This window comes from Falco peregrinus, chromosome 2, assembly GCF_023634155.1.
Source record: "Falco peregrinus isolate bFalPer1 chromosome 2, bFalPer1.pri, whole genome shotgun sequence".
NCBI classification, from domain to species: domain Eukaryota; kingdom Metazoa; phylum Chordata; class Aves; order Falconiformes; family Falconidae; genus Falco; species Falco peregrinus.
Window position 1 is genome coordinate 13,339,242 of NC_073722.1, and position 23,386 is coordinate 13,362,627.

Consider the following 23,386-nt stretch of genomic DNA (forward strand, 5'->3'; position numbering starts at 1 on the left):
ACAAGTTTTGGCATGTATGTTAGTGCCAGATACCTGCACAGCTGGCATACTTGCCACACAGTCAGATGCTTTCCTTGTACTGGGCTCAGTTTATGAGAAAAGAAAAATGTGATACTTTCAGGCTTGAGCTTTTGAGGTGCAAAGGACCAACGAATGATGATGACCACCTTGCAGCAGCGTTTCTACACTGCTCTATGGTGAGTTGCTTTCCCCTCGCTGGAGTTCAGTTACTGTAAAGGAGCAGAAGCTCCTCCAGAAGCACAGCAGTGCTGAATGCTGTTTTCTAGCAAGTCAGGAGCCACAGGGTTTGTTTTGCCTGTTCTGACAATAGTCATCAGCAACTAAGTTTAAATGTGATCAAATTTGACCAGTATGCAAGAAGAAGGGAGTATAAGTTTCTGTGATTCAGATATGTCTTTATTAAGATCCACCTCTACCACAAAAGTGATTACCTGAGCACAAAACAGCTAATTTTCTGGGATCTGCAAGGCACAATGAATATTACAGACTGGAAAATGCACAGCATATAGAAAAAAATTAAATTACAAGACCACACAATAGTAATCCAGTTTTCATTTTAATGTAAAAAAAGTGGCTGAAGGCAAAGGGCACACATCTTAATATCTACTAGACCCTTACTGTAGAACTCTCACACCATTACTTGAAGTTGTGAATTCTTAAATGTCTTCTGCAAAGGAAAAAATCCCTGAATGTCTGAAGGTACCAAAACCCCTCCTTTGTAGGAAAGAAAGAATTATCTGAAGAAGATTGTTATGTCAAATGTGACTGATAACACGTCAAATATGCATGGCAAGTTGGCCAAAAAAAGTGAAAATAGAAACCCCTTTCCTGACAGTGGTTTGCAACAGCCCCCTCTCTGCTCTTATTCCTACACAGTAAGCCAAGATTCTGGTTAGCAAGAAGTTTTTGAGTTCTCTGATAAATTCATAGTAGATGGTTTCCACTGTGGAATATAAAAAAGTAGAAAAATGATAGCTTGTATAAGGTAATGGAAAATCCCTTTCATAGGAACACTTTTTTCTTACAGACATTGTGCTACAGCCTAAAAGCATTTGCATCAAGGGTAGATCAAAGGCTGCTGGCCACAGAGATTTCTAGGAAAGGGGGAGAAACTGAGTACAGAGGCTCTTTCTCCACAGCGGTGTCCACTAGTCCACTAAAATGACACCACTGGGCATACCTAGCCAGCCTACATACTCCAGCCTTGGGTTTTTTCCCACCAATGTGCTGCCTACAACAACTGAACAGAGGAAAACCTTAGGTGGGAGGTCAGTACAGGACTTTGTTTCTAATAGCACTTGCAAAACCAGGCGGCTCCTCAGAAGGGTCAGACCCCGCCACAGGCGGCAGAGAAGCCCTGGGGAAGGCGTCTGCCTACCTGCACAGTAAGGTTTCACACATGGAGAAAGCGCATTCCTTGCCTCTACTCCTGAAGTTCTGCACACGTAAAAGAACCAGGCTTTAATTGTAATCTATCACAGCTGTCAAAACATCTGGCCAATTAAATCTGGGATCCCTGCTGTGTAACATAGCAGGAGTTTTATGCATCTCTTTCTTATTGAAGTGTCTAAAATTGTAATCCAGACTCTGGCCTGCTCCATCCCCTTTGGGCTCCTGCAAAGAAAAGACACTGAAAAATGGACCAACTTGCTAGAGAAGAATCTCACCACAGGCAGCCTTCAGTAGGCATAAAGGTACTGTAGTTTACCCAGAGCACAATATCTCTATCAAAGGCAAGGAAAAATGGGATGGGGCTGTGCTGCACACCAGGAGAACCTCACTGGCATTAAGTACAAGCAGAACTGTTTCTGTTTTACACCTGAAACTAGTCCTGCCTCCTGTGGACAGAAAGAATGATGGTCAGTCAGAAAAAACAGTGCTGCCTAGTTTTCTAGATTCATTTTCTGATGTCCTTGTTGGTAATTGTATAAAAATGTAATTATTCCAGTTATTTTTTACAATAATACTATTTTATTAAAATTGTATTATTTTATTATATTTTAATAATTGATATTACTGGAGAAAAGGTTTGTTTCTTGTGTAAATTGGTTCTTGACCTTGATTGGTCATTGTTGTGTTCAGGGCTTTTTAAAAAGTGATAAAGCCATTTAAATAGGGTTTCTATTTATTGTTTCAGCCACTTTCCATCTAAGATAATACATTAATAATGATTTTAAATGGCAAAATATAATATAAATATACATATGCAAACATAAATCATTTTAGCAGCTAATATAACTTGCTATTTTTTACTACTCTACTGGTAAAAATAATGCTGAAAATTTATTACAAGAATCCATATGAAAGCAATAAAATAAAATGATCATAAACCCAATCACATATTTTATAGAAAATAGGAGTATAAAATCATTTTGTCTGAGGTTTCTCTGCTGTGAAGCAATTTATCATTTAAGAAAAGACAACTTTCTGCTGTGTTTAAGCATCTAATGTATTCAGCTCCTTGTGACCCATGCAGGAATGGGAATAGGTTTTATTATTTTCAATTTCAAAAAAGCTTTACTCATCACTAGTCATGCTAGCACAGTCTTTCGGTGCCAGTGGTAATTTGCCAGTTCTGGTAAGTTTGCAGGAGCTATCCCTTTCTTTTTACATTCTTAAGTTTCAGGCATTTTGCATACACCTTCCTTTAGCTGTAAAATATCCCAATTTCCTAATACCCTGGGACCGCATCATTGGCCAGACTTTTGGGATGTGCTTAAACTTAATGCATAACTGCCACACCTGAGGAAAGTAAAAGTAAATATAATGCTACACGGCTTTAGAGAGACTTTCAGTTAATTAATCTGAGGTAATATTTCAGATGTTTCTCGTTAAGAAGCAACTTGGAGCTCACACGCTTCACAAAACACTGATGTGTGACCTAGGCTCCTTCTATTCATCTTTTATAGTGCTTGATTTATAACATTATTTGATTTACATTACAGTAAATATCTACGAACAGCTCTGAGAAGTAAGTTCAAATTAGATCCTCCATGTTATTCCAGTTTACTTCCCCTATTTTGTTACAGGATACTAAACAACACAAACATTCTCACTTAGCAGCCCAAGTTATTCTATAACCCTGTTCCTAAAAATGTCTTTGCTATCCGAAGTGGAATTCTTCTATAGCCATGCCCATAAGCTCCATGAAATTCAGCGTTGCATATTCAGAGGACACTACACCTTTCTGAGTCATTTTTATGCAATATAGTTGAAGGGAATTTTTTCTGTCCAAGCCCTACTCTTATAGCAGCACGTGTTGTTATTTAAAAAATGCATTAATAAATTCATCTTGGCAGGCTAATAAGGTGCAGAACTAAAACCCTCTAGAATTTTTAAATTTTACAGTATTTAGTGGACTATAAAGCGAATTGTACAGTATTCTCTACAATTAGGGAATAGCTTAGTAACAAACAGTACTGCAGATGACATTTCCTTTTTAAAGTTACTGTCAGTGACAAGAGAGAAGGAAGGACTCATCACGTTTAACTCAAATTCAGTTGTCTTAGACTACTGTAAAACAGTTGGTATAACCTGTTCCTGGGATGGGGAGAGGAGAAGTGAGCACAGGAGGAAATAAAGCCAAGGGACCCAGAGGTGCAAAACCTTTCACTTCTCATCAAAAACAAGTAACTGTTGTTCACATAAAAGCATACTGCTTTAAGGATATGAATATCAGTCCCAAGAAAATTGTAAAAATATCAGGCTAGAGCATACCTGATTTGAAGCTCAACATTTACAGAATGTGTTTTCTCCCTTCACTAATTTTCTTAGATTTTGGCTGTCTTCCCAGGCAGTAGTTTCTCAGGCTAGTGTGTTGTGATCTAAATGCTAGGCTGGGTTGTAAGCTAACCTAAAATGCAAAGTAAAAAACAGTACTTTAAAGTCAGCATTTCCTACCTATTAAGTGTACTGTTTCTCCTAAACAATTTGTGAATTTGCTCACAGCAGTCACCCTGTTCCCCTGTGCAATTACTCCGTTACTGTTCTGACAACGGACCTATGTATAGTACTGAGATCCTTCACTCTTCACCAAACTCCCTGTTGGGGTCTCTGGAAATTTTGCTTTGTAATGACTTTGTTTCAAAACCTTCACAGTCAGTTTAGTCTTCCTCCTGAACCACCATGGCTGATAACTTCAATGCAATTTCTTCCAGACTCTCTCAGGAGAGTTTATGCAAATGTCTGCTTGTCTTCCCCACCCCTCCTCAACCCCCCACTCTCCCCACCACCCACCACCCACCCCGAAACAGGCATAACAAGGTTAGTGACCTGTTTACACTGCCATAGATCTGGACTTACTCCATTGCTTTTGAAGGAGCTAATCTGTGTTTACCCCTGTATTACTGAGCTGAAATCCAGCTCAGTGGGGCTACTGGTATGGACAATTTGGTCCCTGTAAAATCTTGTAATATTGTTTAACTATAAGATAGTAATAAACTGTCACATACATAGGAATGAAAATGTGATCCTGAGCTGAAATCTAAGCAACTGACAAATTTTTTTAGCATTGCACCATAGAGCAGGAAAGGGATTTCATTATACTAGCTGGGACAACTGTCAAAATGATAGGATGCACTCGATTTTAAGTTTTGGTTTCACACAATAATCAAGCTGTATTAGCATAACAACTGCTAGTCTTTCCCCTTTCCCCCAGGTCTAGTATACTGATGGAGCAAAAAGATAATTTGGCTGTCTGATATAAACAAACCAAACAACTGATACCTCTGGAAAGATTTGTAAGGGACATTGCTTCACCTTCCTTAGCAGAGAGACCACAACTCCAGAAACAGATCAAAGGATTTGGTGGGAGGTTCAAAGGGAAAAGATTCTCTCTATTTATTTACCTCTTAATCCTTTCTTCTTTCTTTTCACTACAATCTCTCTTTTCTCCCTATCCATGAGTTTGTTCTGGAAAAATGCCCTTCTGTGGAGGTCTTGACTGAAAGTCAGAGGTCAAAACTCATTGAGCTCTCTTATCAGGTCTCCTGTCTGGCACCAAAAATATTATTCTCTTAGTATTTGATAGTCTAACTGTGGTCTCTTCTAGCAGTTTCTGGGGAATTTGTATTTTGGATGCTTGTGAAAACCTGCTTCTCTCTCATGCAACAGAGGGCATGGCAATCCCAATGCCTTACAGATGGGGACGTATCTTCAATTTCATCCACACAACTTCAGGTAGGTAGAAAAGCTCCTAAATCACTGTTGGAGTGAGTTCACAGCAGCATCAAGTAAAAGACACGGGAAACTAATGACAGTGCATTATGGGCAGACATGGGACTGGCAATTGAATATCTAAGAAAAGAAATTTAAAGCAGTAGTAAAAATAGGTCAAAAATGGATACAGGACCAGAAGCCCTTAACCACTGTGACAGTCACATCTCTGCCTGTAAACAATGAACCAGTTATATAAACAGCAGCCCCTAATAAGGGAACAGCTAAAAGCTGGGAACGTACTGCGAAGGGCAGAGGATGATATACTATTTTGATCTTGTAAAGTAGACTCCTCTCTATTTCAATACCAGTCAGACTTGCTCCTTTGCTCACAGAATACTGAAAACAAAACACGATGTTTCAACTCCTTGGTCAGGAACTACTGGTGTCAGAAAATGTAAGAGGAGATTAAATTGCCACAAAGCACCAAGAGAAAGCTTTTTCCCCCCTGTTTTTAAATCCATGTGATATTACAAGGTAAATAAAAAGATGGAAAAGGTTTATCTGGCATAACAGACTAGCACTGGATGTTTCAGGACAGCTTTAGGTGAAGAGCAGTCTGCCTTACATCCCTCTTCCTGTAGGTGGTAAGCCTGGTCCTCAAGGGAAGTCTTGCAGGAGTACTGGAGGGACTTCAGGGAGAGTAGCTGGGTAGGATCCTTGCCTGATGATCAGAGGGAGCAACATGAAGACTCAGATCAGCCATAAAACGGGACAGTCTGAGGTTTCAGATGTCCTGTGTGGTGTTTGGTGTGGAATGAAGGCCATTTTCTTATGCAGAGCCCTAGAGGAGCTCTCCATAACAGAATAAGGATGATTTGGGGTAAGTCTCCCCATGCACATTTGGGCCAGTCCCTGCATGCCGACATGTATTTCCAGCTGATGGGGTGCAGCTAGCTCCATCCTGGAAGCCACAGATCCACACCAACGTGGCAGACCCAGGTTAGGTGGCTGGTCTATGGGACAAAACGGAGTTCCTTGTGATGGCAGGTGCTGGTCACCATCCCGCCAGAACTGCTGCCTCTGTGTTCTCTTTAGTTTGCTGGGTTTCCTGAAGCAGTCAATTTCCCTCAATGATTTCTGCCTCATATTAATTGCAGTAATGTGTTTCCTTTTGGTTAGCCTGGCTTAGGTTCAGCATTGAGGGGGAGTCAAACCTGTATTGAACTACGGCTGTAAAAATAAAAGGAAAGCAGCACCAAAGAGGAAGCAGACAAAAGAGAAGCCACAGCCTCTGCCACTTTCAGAAAACAAGGACTACATACGTTTGCAGCAATGCTAAACTGACGCAGAGCAAATACAAAAAGCTATTAAATCTGAACTTTGCACTACTAATAAAAATTGTTGAGCAATGGTGACCTGTATCTTTCCTGACTTTATCTCCACACAGAATACTCTGAATGAAACAGACTCCATTTACCTAAGATCCCACATAATATTTCAGCTAATACAAGCCCTCAACATTCTGTGTTTGTATTCATTTTTGCATGTTCTGTAAAATCCTACAATTTGTGGGATAGGAACCTGCTACTTCGCTCGTATCTCCTCCTACAATGTGCTCTGCACAAGTCTATTTCAGTAATTAATATAGAGAAGAGAAGATCCCTTCTGCTTAATGACTGCTTGGGCCCAGATTAACTGCATTAAGACATATAAGGCCACCACAGAAAGTGAAATCTAGCCAGAAACAGGCTAGCCCTCCCTCATTTCTAAGCAATTTTTCTCTACAGTCACTTTCTTAAGAGCAATAAGCTCTTCAAATGAAAGTCTTATTACTTACTAGGGAAAAAAAAACATTTATCTACCATTGCCAAATAATGAACACTTGAGAACAAACCTGAAGTATACCAAGATGCTAAATATACAGATAATCTTGACAGCCCACTATTTATTCGCCTTCCTAAAATTAACTGCTAAGAATGTGATTATGTTCTAGGTATGTGACCAGTTGCAGGAGGAGAAATATTATTGCCTGTTAGCTATTTAAAAAGAAGGATTTTTATGCTTCCCAGAGGAGGTAAATGCTATTGACTTATGTACCAACTGAGCAGAGGTAAATGAGTCAGCACGTTGGAGGGATGGAGCTTTACTTTTCATCATTCTGTGCTTGAGGATGCTGGGTGCAAGGCTGCAAGTAAGCAGAAGCTCCTCATTTCTTGCCTCTGTGCAAAGGAGGCAGTCCCATGGCCCTCTTAGGAGCTATTCCTAATAAAAACACCTCTGTAAAATAGCGAAGAGTGTTTGGTCATGACAATCTAGACTTCAGCATAATATGGAAATTACTTTAGTAGAGAAAGTTTTAAGTAAAATGAAAAACTTTATTATAAATCACAACTAGAATTTTTGGAGGGAAGAAGAAGGGTCCTCAGAAAACAGTCCTTACTGTTTACTTCATAAGAAGCCAGAATTAGTTGCCTTCCCTGTAGGCAGTTTAAGTAGAAAGGGCAAGGATTCAATAAACATTGTGACTGAACTGCCCTTTAACATCTCAGAGATGGTGAGCATAAAGGCACTTTGAAAGAACTGTCTAGGGAAAGTGAACACTGTCACCGCCTCTGCTGAATATCTTCTGTGAATAAAGGCATTCAGTCTCAAAGCCTGTTACCAGCATCTTTTATTAACTTTGGTGTATAACTGAATACAGTGTTCATCAATCTGAAACAGAAAAAAAGCATGGAAATATATACATGCTGGTAGTATTGCCTACTGAGACATTCAGGCACTTACAGTCCCAATTTTCAGTGCCTGCATGTGTAGGTTCCTACTGGTTTATTCTTTCTTCTTAGGCCAGCCATGTCACACATTTGGAGCTATCTTTTAGAGCAGTTTTAAGACCATCCTAGCATCAAGTTGCAACTGAGAGCATCACCAGGTCCAAGGACAGGCATGCCCTGATAATCTTAGCTGTGTCATCCTGCACCCAGCTGCACTTCTAGAGTCCTAGAAGCAGCAGTGAAGCTACATCATGGAGAAGTTATCTCCTATATAGACAAAAAGCTCTTGCAACCACTTTTGCCCATGATGTGGGATCCAGCATGCAAATATAATAATTTCACAGCTTAATTTCAATAAAGGAACCCTACACTGATGGCCTTGTCACCCCTCTCACCTGTCTCCCCTGCCCTAATTTAAAAGTTAAGCAGCACCACCCTCACAGTATTGGCAGGATCAGCCAGCACAGATGAGCCGTGAAGTGAGGGCACGGGTACAAGTGCCCATGTGGCAGATGTGTGGCACTGCTGCAGCAGGGGGCTGCTGTGCTGCACCCCAGCCCCGGTGACCAGAGGAGAGAGGGCCCAAAGCTGACCTAGCACCTAGCTGGGGAGGCTCTGTTGCTTTGGCTCTTCTGTAAGAAATTACCAACACTTGAAATATTTTAGTCTGCCTTTGGGGAAGGAGAGCATACCCCAGTGGTCAGGGTGCAGAGTACCCTTTGCATTGGGAAATGAGTGTCTGACATAAGCCTCTGTTTTTCCAGCAGACCCTAAAAGCAACTTTGATTTTAGGAGCTCATGTCAAAAATTAATGAAGTAAAGGAAATAGTTAAATTTGTCATTATCTGCTTACTCACAATACTTCCATACCATTATAGGTTTTTCAAAATTGTCAGATTATAAATAGGTAAACTGCTACAAGGTGGGCAATGCAAGCCTGACCCGAGCTGATATGAGCTGTATTATGACCAGCTTGTAAACACTTTTTCTGAACTGCATTATCCAGTTCCAAATGTCAGAAGCATCCTCTGGAAGTGCGAAGCCAAATTCTTACATGTTCTTTATCCACTTTGGTTGTGGAAGGCCTTTACACTAGCTGGTGAGGCTGATCACGCTTACTTATGCATTTAAAAAAGAAGTAAATGCCGACAACAACTCAGCCAATGCTCCCAGCCAGGCCACTGCCCCCCAAAAGGGCACCCTACTTTGTCATTTTACCCTTCACCCATGCACAGTGAGAAAGAGTAGCAACTAGGAACAGTCATGGTGGTGCTTATTGTGTATAACTGGAACAGGAAAGAGACTCTTAAGCTAGTAATTTGATTTAGGCAGATTGCCAAGACCAACTTTTCACTAGATTCTCTGTCAATCAGATTAAAAACAAGCTGTACCCCCAATCCCCATCCATTTAGCTTTCCAAACCCAGAGGACTTTTTATCCTGCCTATCTGCCTACCAGGTAAGAAGCCAACAGCTTCAAAATCAGAGCTTCCCTAGCCCTCACACTTTGTGTACTGGTTAGTACACAAACTCTGAAACCTTGATTAATGAAGAAGAAAATCAATGTCATACTGATTCGGGGCGGGGGGGGTGGGGGGGTGGAATGAAAAGCACTTTTTTACACATTCCTGTCAATGTTTAAAGGGCTCTCTTTAAATTTACACTTCCTCATTACAGTGATCTCTGCAATAACTTACATTCCAGTTCTTCCAATTTCAGCAGGAATGAGACACCCTAAAGGAAAAGGAGGTTTCAGGAAGTGATTCAGAAATTGGTATTATCACTTGTATCTGTTAAGGCTTGTTCTTTCAGCTGTTTGTTTTTGCAATCTAGCATATAAGTGTCTGCTAAGTATCATCTCACTTTACCAACATAATTGGAAAACACAAGGGAGGGGAGAGGGGTGTGTTCGTGGCGCTGCACCTCTAAACAGCAACCGGAAATATCATTCTACACTTGAAGCTTTCTACAGTGTGTGTACTGCCCAGTTCAGAAGACATGACTCAGAGGATTGTCCTTACATTCAAACAGGAAACTCAGATTTCAAAAAATATTTTTAGAATATTTTTTCCCCTTACTGTTTTAAATCCTTTTTAAAACTCTGGCTATGTTAGATGTCTACAAGCCTCACTAGAATTCTTGACGTGTTTCTCCAGAATGACCTTTATATTATACTGAACAAAAAGCTTCAGAGAGTAAACACAAGGTCTTCCTTACCATTTCCATGTTTATTTTGCTGCAGGCTACTTCTGATCACAAAACTGACACCACCCCTACTTCACAGGCATTTTTGTTATTTAGGAAAAAAGCAAATAAAACAGCACAGAGAAATCAAGTCAAAACAGATACCAATCGCACAGTGTCCTCTCTCCCAGTCAGTAGTGAATCTCTTCCTCAGTGCTGTGAGAAAGGGGCATTGAGCTGCTGAAGGTGCCTGATTTCAAAAGAAAGCAACTAAAGAGGCATGATGCCATGCTGTACTTGCTGGAAAGGACCCAGAAAAACAAAAGATACAGGAATTTGTATAGCTAATTGTTGCATTTATTTTTTGCCCTACAGATTCTAGGCCATTTTGGAGGTTAAAAATTAAACCTAGCATAAACGAGGGCAAATTATCAAGTACTCCAGTTTCCAGAGGATCATCCCATATGCCCTGCAGACTGCTGTACACCTCAGAAACCCTGCAGAGCCATGAGCAAGGGCTTTACTTTTCCCCTAGTCCACCTCCTGGTGACTCCCTTGGCATGCAGGTGCTAAGGCGGAAGCTCTTCCAGGTCACTTAGCTTGGGCCCATGCCCCACAAATTGTATTCCCAGCTGGCTCCTGTGGCCTTGATGGGTCAGACAGTAACCAAAGGAAGAGAAAACATCTGTCCCAAAGTCTCAAACTAACTACTACTCATTATTTTACAGAGATTTTCTTAAGTGTAAGCAGCCTAGCACAGGTAACCTGATGGGGCTGTAGCTGGTGGTCCTGTTGCCTCTGCAGACTGAAGTGGCTGAGATGCTCCTCCCCTCTCTTCTGCACCATTAGGCAGTAAGGCTGTGAACTGTTGGATTTTACAGTGTTTCAAACAGGTAGTGGTTACAGTACAGTGGAAGAGTAATTGGGCCAAGCATATAGCTTGTACACTAGTTCTGCAAGCAGCCTGTTCTTACACTAGCTAAAGTGATGACTCCTTCACCATAGAGATCAGTGGGATGGAGATTAGACTCTGCGTTTGCAACTTTTGGATTCCTCACATTGAAATAGGCCACATACAGGCAGTGTTGTCATTTTTTATTAATCACAGGTAACATAATTCTGGTCACTGCTATAGGCTGTTTTGTCGCTATATATAATCTTGCAACTTTCACACAATTTTTGCAAAGTAAAATGAGAATGAGGAACTAATCCCCCTCAAAATGTCTTAGAGCTCTGAAGAAGAGCGCTTTATCTATGTGTCTAGAGGCTAATTGTTCAAGTCCCAGCTGTTCTGCCAACTGTGGTTAATGTTTTTCTGCCCTTCACAACCCAAGACATTACATTCAATTGCACAGTAACTATTATTCACCAGTTCTGCAGGAAAAGGAAGTCTAAAAGTGATTTGGACAGCATTGAAACGAGGACTGATGGGCCAGTAAGGGCTCTTGCACAGACTGAGGTGAAGTCAAATGGGATGCTTCTAGAATAATTTGCTTCCTACATATTGAATTAACATATGACTTCAAAATTTGTGTAAATATATATTTTATTGCTGTACATTTGTTACCTTGACTAACAGCATTCAGCCCTTTAAGGATGAGCTGTGGCAGCCTCCATGCTTTTCTCTGACTGTGCTTCTGAGGCTGCAGTGTGCACTCCAGCGATGGAAAACCAACCACCCAAACCAGTACACAAACTGGAATGCAGATTGGTGCTACTGACAAGAGTGGCACCCAACAAAACCAAAGAAATAATATTGAGCACCCTTTGTCCCAGGCAGCTTTGCTTGTATTCCCAGAAACAAGGTGACTGGGTCTGTGCAAAATCCAAAAAAGATTAGGTCTTAATATAATAAGCTTCTTCCCAGAACACAAAGTGTGGCAAATGAAGGATACAGCCTGTCACCTCTTGATACCAAATGAAATCCTGCCTGGCTCAGGCAGTAATTAAAATTTATTCCCAGCTAATTGATGTTTGGAGTCATTGCACTAGATTAATTAGTCTCAGCTCCAGCTTCACGTATTTGCCTGCACAGCTTTGAGGTAGATTTTTAGGTCAGGCACAAACTCTCGCCGTGTGTTTGTGCAGTGCCAAGCATGAAAGAGTGTGGAGCCCCCCAAAAAACTCCTGGTAGTAAACCTGCTGTGGTAAGCTGCAACCCATGCAGTCTGAATTTGGAAAGATGGCAAAATTATAATAATCTTCCAGGGCCAGGCTGGTGAGAGAGCACAGAGCAGCAGACAGACAAAAAATACAGGGATTATTATCACTTAATGTTGTGGGCTTTGGTCTAATTTTGTGACAATCAACATTTTGCTGCTGTTGTAAAATAGCAAATGGCTATGATCAAGTATGTCCTTGGTCCCAAAGCACAGCACAACAAAAAGAAATGTAACCACAATTGATGGAAACTATAGAAAAGGAAATAAATTTAAAGAGGCATCCCAGAGAATTTCAGTAGCTGTTATGCCTATCATTTCCATATTTCTTCTTTCTAAAGTAAGAGTACATAGTGGTGACTGGAAACTTGTTTAATTCCAAGCTGGGAGAAAAAGACTAATCATTGTGATTTTTTTCAATTAATCAAAATTTTTGTAACACAAATTCACAGCCAAAACATGTCAATAAATTATAAATATTTCCATTCTGTTAGTTTATGCAAAGACATTTTAAATAAGAACAAAACCCAAGATACTTCATTCTGCAGCTGTTCAATAAAATATTTAAATATTTTCCAAAACAATTCTCCTCACTTTAAAATAAAGTTTCTTCAAAGTAAAAGATATAATGGGGAGGGGAGAAGAACTACTAGACAGAAATGTGTTTCTTTATATAAACTGTTTCAATAAAACTTTTTTGATTAGCTTTGAGTACACGTGCTTCTTTAAAATTATCTGGAGAAAAAAGATGGAAGTCAGAAGGACCGAATGATATTAGAATAAAATCCCAGTTAAAGAAGGACAACAGGCAATTCTTTCTGATTTAGAGCTAGGAGCACATTAGTACCTTCTTCTCTTTGGGGAACTATTTACCCTCAACCAAAACAACCCTGTCTCAGTTTACGAGAAATTCAGGATGAGCTGCTATAACAAACTGCCAATTGCAATTCAGTCGGGATTTCATCCTACTCCAAAAAACAGCCACCATAAAAATTTTACATTAGAAAATACATCCTGTTACTATACTTTAGGGTTTCATATTATTCTAGCTATTTCTTCCATTACCAGCCCTCAGTCCACCTATTCTGCCTCAGCAGCTTGCAAGCAAAGCCTGAGAACATCTTTGTGTTGTACTTAAAGTGTTTCCAGAGCAAAAATTGTGTCATTCTGGGCCTTGTATGGAATCTCCAAAGTGCTTCTCCCTGCACACTCCCACGTGATGGAATATATTACACATATCTGTTCCTGCCCTTCCTCTCACACAGTAGAGGGAGCCAGTTACGATGAAAGGGACAACTGGTACCACCTGAAGGCACCTTTCCACATCCTCAGAAGGTCACTGTATTCATGAGTCATACTTGACTTGTGTCTTCAGAGATACTCTTTGTATTCAAGGATTATGTATATCCATTAATGTTTCCCAAGTGAACACTGACAAATCTATCTCACTCTACAACTCCAAAAGATGGAGCTGTTGGCACATGTCTGCACTGCCTGTGCTGTACTCCTACAGTTGTCACAGAAAGGTGGTCACAGCAGCAGCAGCTGGTTATGTGAAGGATGGTTGCTAGGGAAGCACTCAGTAGGGTTTTGGTTGTCTGAATTGGAAGTAGGAATATGTGACTGTAGGCAACTGCAGATAACCTGGACTGTATGGGTCATGGACAAAGAATTACTGGTAGAGTCCAAAAATAAATTTGATCCAGTAATACTCAAAGGTTTACAAACTATCTCATAAAACTTTAATTTTTAGACTCACTGTCTTCACTACGCTCAAAAACGTAAGAAGGACAAGAAGAAAACGGAGTTTTCACTGCAGTCTCTCACCGCTTGAATCTGTGGGGGAAAGTGCAAATATTTCTGTCTCCACCCTTCTGAAAAGGCTGGGAAAGGAAGAAAGGGATATTTGTATGGAGACTGCATTCTCACTCCAGTACCAGCTTTTCTAACAGCTAATGCATAATACAAAGTTTATCCTGACAAGTTCTTTGAATATTGCTCTCCGAAAGCATGAAGTACAGCAGTTAAACCTACAGCACCGATAACATTGCTGCATGCACTGCAGCCAATTCCCAGCTGCCAGAAGCTATTCCAGGAGATACTCCTTCTGAGTATTTGTAAACACCTACACACACCACTGAAGAGGATTACAGAGATTTGTAAAAGGGGAAATGAAATGCCTATAAAAAGAATAATTTACTTATTATGTAAGTTCTTTTTTCCTTCTGGGGTTTTCACTTTTGGATAGCAGAAATAGAAATATGGTAAATGTATTCTCTTGATTAATTGACTTGCACCTGCTGGCAGATCAACTTAGCTTATTTCATCCGTCTATCAGCTATTATGATTAGTATAGCTATGTTCCATATGATTTAAGGAAATTTCAATATATTTCCTTATATTGAATTTCTGTACTTCACATTTTGCTGGCAAAACAGCAACACAAGACATCGATTAATAAGCATCGTATAATCCTCAGACACATTTAGTAAATCACTCTTCTACTATAGATGTTCATCAGACATATAAATAGAAAGAACAAGGGAAGCTACACATAAAATTTGTAATAAAATAATCCAAATTACTATCATTTAAAATGTTTATATAATGCTAAAACAATGTTTGGACATGAAAGATAAGGAAAAAATAAGTTGGCACAAAATTAAAAAAACACAAAAGGTCATAAAAATGAGCCTTCATATACAAAAACCTAACCACATCACACAAATTATTTGTTCCATCTGTATGTTATTTGCCACTAAGCACTCTATCAACATCATGTGGTTATACCAAACTGCTGCAGGATTATGACTTAACTCTGCTAGATGTTTACAACAGAACAAAAAGTAGTCCCCACCTCTAGCCCACAACCTTGCCACTGGGCCAGGAAGTAGTGCCTTGGAGGCTTCTGATATAGGTCAGGATTTTCTTGTTGAAGGAGAGATTACTGTGGGCTAAGTATTTTCCAGTTGAAATTAGGTACATTGTATCTGGATTTGATAAATAACCAGGCTTCACTTACTATTTTTTAAAGAAAAGAAAAAAACAACCCGGAACCCTATGTTTAAAAAAAAAAAAATAAGAAAGAAAAAAAAAAGGATTTTGTTTCTGTACAACTTTCCACTCTTATCTTCTGTTCTGTTACCTTAGAATTCTGCTATCATAAAGCACCACCTCAGGGCCCAAGTTAGTAGGAAGCATTTGAAATGACACACTGAAAGCTAAATACATCAGCACCTAGCTACTATGTAGCGTAAAGGAGGCCCTCCAGACAGGTGCAACACTGCAATTATCCACAAGAGCCTCTGAAATGTGCAGATCCAGCTGATTTCAATAGGAACTCCGCTTATTGTCTTAAAAAGATTTGTATCAGATCTGTCAGTTTATAAATTAAAAATATTTCTCCTCCTCTACCCTCCCTTTTTCTCCTGCCACCCGAATTACAACCCTTTGGACAGGATTATGAAACTTTAGCTAGGTTATCTTCTTCTTCTGCACGTGACCAGTATACGGGCTTTGAAGGCCAAGCTGCATTTCATGGAAAGCTGACTGAACTGGGAGAAACAGGTGCGTTGCACCTTTTCCTATTGAGATTCAAGTAACATGTCATTTGCACTTTTAGAAAAATATGATGGCATAAGCAGCGTTTGATCTTATTTCCTTTTAGTGGAAGATACAATACTAACTGATCCACATATTTATAGAGAGGCACATATTCCCTTGTGATTTTATTCAGCACTCACTTGGATGGATATGCTAAAGAGAATCCATTTTGTATATCAGCTACACAAAAACAGTATCTTTGGGTTGTTGTCACCAAGAACCATAGAAACATGAGCTCTTTCCCACCATAAAAATATGTCTACTTTGGCAATGTTAAATAATTTGTAGCTTGGTTCTCTGAAAATGTTATTACAAAAATAGTTCCTACTTTGGCAACAAATCTACTCCTGAAGCATGATCAGAGTCACATCTGCTGAATTTTAGTGATAAAAGCAAATTTTCTTCATGTGAGACTCCAGAGCTGTAACAGCTAAGAGCACATGCACTGGAATCCAAGGTCTGATACATTGTTAAACAAAATACTGAAGAGTAGTACCTGTAGGGTGCTGAGAGCCCTGCAATCCCGGTTCATGGCAGTGGCAGTGCAGGCTGCTCAGCAGTGCAGGAGTGTCACTCATCAGACACCTTTACATCTCTGGCTGTCATTTGTTATCAAGCAAAGATGTATGCAGTAGAGACTTTGTTAGAGAGGTATGAAGGCTACTTCTCCACAGAGACTCGGGATGAAAGTATTCTTATTTACATCTGATTTTATGCATTATTTTTCTCTGTGCCAGTCATAGCTGTTAATTCAACACAGCCACCTCTGTAAATGCAAAGACGGGAAGTAGGGCTCCAGGGCTATATAAGTGTGCATTTTAGTAGCTTCTAAAAAAACTATGCAAGAACTTCACTGAATAAGCTAACAAATACAGTAGAGGATGGCAGGGCCTTCCTAAAACTGTCTTCAGCAACGAGGGAGGAGGGAGCCCTCTTCAGCACGATGGAACTCCAGAGGGACAGCAGCTGTAGCAGCTCTTCATTTAACAGCTTCACAGCCTCCAGAATTCCACTAATTAACAAATTTGGAGAGGATGAAAGAAGTTGCAGAGCTACAACCAACCTTCCCGCTCCTAGGTTCTAACCTCTTTATTCTCCTGTCAGTTGATTAGTCAGGTGAGAGAAAATATTTGCCATTACATGTAAAATCTGAGTCCTCCTATACTTGGCAGAACTCTCGCTGTCTTTGATGGGACCAGGGTTAAGTTTTTCCAGCAAATCTCAGTATCCGGTCCTAGGATGACTGAAAGCCAACCATTTAATGTTAAAACATAATAATCGGGACTGGTCTTGACTTGCTTTTGAGTCACCAAGGGTTGGCCACCAATACTCTTACTCAAACAAAAATAGAGCCTCAGTTCCTGCACAAAGTCATGGAGATAAATGTTTCTGCACGACACTCAGAGCCTCTCCTTCAGCGTGTGTCCAGCCCAGCCCAGCCCAACTAGAAGTACTGGCTGGGGAGGATTGTCCTGGAGGATCCTTTACATCCCACAGGAAGGTCAACAATCTCGATGAGCATACACCTTCTGTTCAGAAACTCTTCTGCTGGTAACGGAAATAGGGCATCACCCTGAGGAGTGAAAAAGGTAGCTCAATTTCACTGCCTCTACAGAGATGGTGGTATTTACTGGTTTAACCACTAAACTATAAACACAGAATCATAAACATAAATATCTGCTGGAAATACTACACCAGAGCTTCATTTTACTAACTGTTGTTTGGCTGTGCTCAATTAAATAGATTAAGATTACTTCTCAGTAGTCATTTCCCATTGCTTTCAGTGCCTTCATCCCTCATTCAGGATCAGAGAAGTAGCACCTGCACTGATGGTAATGCTTTCACAGTTTGTACAGCACGGAGAGTTTTCATATAAGGAGGAAAGGAATTATACATGAATGAGATAGCGAAGGCGCAATGGAAAGGAAAGGAGAAAGTGATTTAGCAGAGCAGTTCAAATGTTTTAATAAATCATAATTTACACTGAAATGTCACTTTAGCAACTCTCCCTTACACTGATCACTGAATGACAATATATTCTTTGTCTGTGTGTATGTGAAAAGCTGTAACGCACTGCTATGTTTGCACAGCATTTCTGAGAAAAAGTACTAATTGGAATGTAATTTCAATTTTTATTACTACAGGTCTTTTCACATAGCCTCTCTTAATTCAGCAGAAAAGCATCCTAGAAAGGAAAATGAAATGTTGCAGATATGCAATATAAGCCAGAGATCTCATTCAGAGTCCCTAGAAACATGAAACGCAGAAAAAACTGAATTTCTATTATGTTGCAAATGGAACAACAAAGTTGTTACTTTATGCTCTACTGATTTTTTAATGCAGCAGATCTTGGAGAGAAGATGTAAGATGTTGCCATGCAGAGATGCAAGAAAATATTTTTTGAAATGGAAGAATCAGCTAAATCATGAATCACCAGTGTCACCGTTAAATGTGCGCATGTTCTCATTGCTATTTTTAGATCACTGACCACCATCCTACCATCCTTGCCCAAGGATTTTAAGTACTGTTTTCAAAGACTCATAAACAAACGAGACAATCAAACATGAGAAATCAGCAAAATCACCGCAGTGCTTTCTGACTTCTTCTTCTGCTCTGAGCTGCAACTTTCCGTTTAAAGCACTAGTCCACCTCAAAATTTAGACTTTTAAGCCAGAAACTATTTGCAGATTCAGTTACAAAACAGCTGATAGATGCATGGATATAAAAATCAATAGGAATGTATATAAGTCATCAGGGATAAGCCAGCTATCAAAGATACTGAAAATCCCATCTAGTTTTGTTTCCACAAAAAAGATTCAACCATGCCAAAAGCAGGTATTGTAATTAGTACATTTGATGTTGTTTTACAGATAATTCTTTTTGGAAGAGAGATTCTAAACGGTTTGTATTTATGCATATTCCTGCTACATTTCAAGATTGTACTGCTACAGATCTAGCTCTTAATGATGCTAGATTCAACAAGATTCAAGAAAACGCATGCTAAGAAGAACAAATACTTAAACAAAAAATTCTTTTTTGAAATGTGCTACCATTGTAGTACTGTAAACATCGCGTAGCTAAGTCACCTGGATCTAGCACCATTTTCTTAAACTTTCTGTAATCGCCAGACAAAATATAACACAAGAAAAATGTTTACAGTAGGCAGCAAAACTAGCACTGTCTTTTGCCCTTCACCCTCGCAATTTCTACTTTCTCATCCCAACTCATCAGATGTTTTATAACCACAGGATCAGAATGACGTAGGTTAGAAGGGACCTCTGGAGGTCATTTGGTCCACTGCACTGAGCATCACCAACTTCAAAGTCAGATCCAGTTTCAAAACTAGACCAAGTTACTGAGGGTCATGTCCAGTCCAGTGCTGAATATCTCTGAGGGTGGAGATTCCACATCCTTCCTGTGCAAGCCTTATTCAATGATTGCTCAACATTTTTGTTCCTAGAGTCTACCTGGAATATCCCTTGCTGTAAGCTGTGCCTTCCTTAAATCCACACACTCTTTTGGCTCACTTTAACAGTGATAGAGGCAAAACCTGGGTACTACACCAGACTACTTTTGTTGCTTTAGACAACCATAGCATTGCAATAGTCCTTGCTATTTTCACCCAGAATTTCTTCCAAAATATATTTTTCAAGTGTGTAATCTTAAGGGCTTTAAGTCACCTGAGGCTTTGCTGACACATAGACTTCATGACTGCATACTAGCATCTTTGATCAGCCTACTGCAAGACACATACCTGGTTGGCAGGGAAACGAGTTTTCGTCGTTAATACTGAGATCTACATCATTTAGTCTTAGCAAAGAGAAGATTAAGATATCTTAATCAGTCTGTCGTCCCTGGAAAGAAGTTCTTGAAAGAATTTAATGCCTCTCTCAGAAAACAAAGAGAAAAAACACTGTTCGGGAGATGCTAGGTTATTTTCTGCATAGAGCTCGTATAGCCCAAGGGAGAATATGGAATCGCAGCAAAAGGGAATGGCTGTTTTTAAAAGAAAACATCACTGAAGCAGTATTTCATATAACTGAGATTATAGCTAAAATGGCTAAGTACAGACCTTCTCAGATGTTACTTTGGCAAAGAAGCACTTAGATAATTAAGCGAAAGGGTCGAAGAAAACTCAAAAAGACTTGTGACAAGCAGTGTGTTACCTCTGATCTTTGCTACCTGGTTTACACAGCAATATGAATGACAAGTGAATAAGAGTTGTCCTCTACATTCTTTTTTTTTTTTTTTTTCCATTGGATGTTTTGTTTGCTATTTCTGTAAGGGAAAAATGCATTCTAGGTATTGGCAGTTTGACATAACAGTTTATATTAGCCATTGCACCTTGTAAAATAATTAGTCTAGAAGTGAAGAATCAAGCTGAAGAATGTGCTAAATGGAGCAATCATCCAGCAAAGTGAACACGGAAAGGATTTTGCAGTTAGAGTGGAAGAATCATTGAAACATCCATCTGTCCAGTACATACATGCAGTAAAGAAGGAGGCAAATGAAATACTATGTTTCTGCATGTTCTGCTGTGTGATCAGAATAAAAAAAGAGAGCTTACAGGATGTACAGGATGTGGAAGTCCTACTGCTTGCTGTATGGGGCACCATGCCTTTTGAGAGCTACTAAAGCAATAAAAATAGTATCAGGTCTCAACACCATAAGGCAATTTCTGTGGAGCTGGATATACACTTGTATGAAAAAAGAAAACTTCAGCATGGCCTAACAAAACTGAAAATTGTGAAAGAGGCTAGTAAAACTGATAGAAATAAAGTTTTAATGGTAGCAAGACATTTACAAGCTAGGGCAGATAGCTGGTAGCCTACTCATTGTAGGCTATTCCATTCAAACCAGAAGTCATACAGAATAAATTACCAAGTAACCAAAACAAAAATAAAATTAATTCAATGAGTACAAGTGATGGCTTGTTGATTTTGGTGAGAAAGCAGAAAACACACCTAATAAAAAAAGTAATCTGCACATACAGACCTCTGGCTGTAACTAATACATCTTGGGGCAGCACTGAAAATGCTCAATTTCATAGTTATGAAATAGTCAGCAAGCTGCTTAGTGGGAGACTAAGATGGTATTTAAACAAAGAATGGTTTATTGATTTCTGATCAGCCTCTCATCACTCCTGTCTCTAGCACACTCAGCAAGCAGTCTTTCTTGCTAGTGGCTCCTTAAAGTAGTGCTCTGCTTTGCCAATAGAAAGGTCCTGTCCCTTCAGGATCCCACAGGACTGCTCTTCCCTCAGCTCTGTGGTGTGGGCCAAAGTACAGTGTGCAGGGGCAACGGGCAGATCTTCTTGAAATACGTTTCCCTGATCTATACTAATGCTTGTACGAATGTGTATGTACCCAGTGTATCTAAATGAGCTCCTGCTGTGTGGTACAGGTCCATTTACTGATGCAAATTTTCCCTAGGTAACAGGATGACTTTGCTGCCTGGGTTTAGGGGAACATTTCTGTTTCCATTTCTGTTGGAAAGCTGGTACCATCAGAAGGCATTCAAGGACACAAGGAGTATGGCCATGCAGGGACATGATGTTAAGAAGCCTGAAAAACTGTAGCTTAGGTATACACAAATGACTAAAGAAAGTGCTCGGGACTTCAGAAGTAGTGTGACATAAACTTCTGAGTAGCCCTAATCAAAGGCAAAAATTCACCTGTTAGCACCCTCTCAAAGTCACATTAGGGATGAATTTGACCCCTAGTGGAATGGGAGTGTAATCAAATGACATTAAGGGAAAGGAAATTAATTAAGTAACATTCAACTGTAATTATATTATTTTTACTGTATTACTGTATTTTGGTTATGTATGACTTACTCTTCATTCAGTGTTATTACAGTAATATTCCCTAAGTTATGTAAAATTTTATTAGCAGTTTGTCTTATTATTTGATGTCTTTATTTGTGCACCAACTCAACAGATTTTATAATTGTACTTTCCCTTACTAATATGAAGACCAGAGTAAGGTGTTACAACAATACAATTGAAGGAAAAGGAACTTAATTTCTTTTTGTACTGCAGTTGATTCTGCTTCCAGCAAGTATGACAAATATCATAGCTCAGAAACAAGGAAAACTTTTTCAGTTGTCCACTAAGTCCTACATTTTAGACTAATCTCGAGAGAAGAGATACAACTCTTAATGATTTTGATGACGAAGCTAAGGTCCACCAGTATTTCCCAGGGAATGATATTCAGCTCCCCTGAGGAGTTACCTTAAACCCTCAAGTTTTCCTGTCAGCTGAGGGAAAACTATTTGCACCTTCCTCTAACCCTCTCTCTCAGAATAACGCTCACATATGGTGTCTGATGTGGGGAACTGCTATTTTGGCACCATACGTTCAAGCTGGCAGATGCTAACTTCACCATAAAAATGCCTGTATCTTCAAACCTTCTGTGCTGAAACATTCATCAGAGGAGATGGGACTACCATTTTTAGCAGCACCTCACAAGCAAGCCGCCAGATAGGTGAACAAACCAAAGTATTGCTGAAGGAAGGCCGCTGACAAGTGAAAGTTTCCAGTCAGGCTTTTTTTCCTCTAGGTGCAGTGACACTGACACCTATGCGTGGACACAGGGGTGGAAGAGGCAGACATGTTGTGTGCCTTAGCTTTGGGTGTGCTAGCTCTTCTACCATCTTCCCTGAACAGAGGTACAGCTAGACCCTGTGCTGAGAAGCACCAGATGCAGTGGGAACACTCCTTCCCTTCTCCATCCCTGCAGAGAAAAAACTGTCTTGCAGATAGCCACACAGCCTCGTTGACTCATTTATCCCACAGTGCACCGTAAGTGCTCAAGCCCAGACTGTCAAAGCCTTGGATTATGTTTTCTGGATTTATCGATTTTTTGGATTATCATTCTTTAGGATTTTCATCTATTCTTTGAGAAACAATCATTCCAGTCTTTCCTAAAAGACTCTCTCCTTTATCCTATGGAGATATTTTACCTTTCTGTGAGAAATTAATTACCTGCTTTGTACACTTTACTTTTTAACTGGGAAAAGACAGCGGGAACTTCTTCACCTCCTGTCTTGTCTTTCCTGCTCACGCACTCTGGCTTGACAGGCTGGCATTTAGATGCCTCCAGCGGTCTCCTTGTGATAACCCTGCCAAGCAGACAAGCCTCCTGGAAAACCCTTCCTATGGTCACCTCCAGCAGATTAAAACATTTGGAGCTTTTTCCAGTTAATTTCTGTGTTGTCTCCCCTATGGCTTCTAGGTCACAATTTTTGCTCTGATTTTTAACCACCCTTCCACAATGGGCTTATTTTACTCAGGGAAGTCAGACAGCTCCCAGCTTGAGTTGGATTTCACACACCAAAACTTCACACCACACCTTTCAAAGGAAGATAAAATTTATTTTCTCTGTGTAATCTTTCCCTGTAATTACTATTAGCAGTAAAGAGCAGTTACATTAATACAGTCAAGCTGTATAAGCAGGTTGTTATAAGTTTCTCCTGGGAGGAAAAAAAAAGA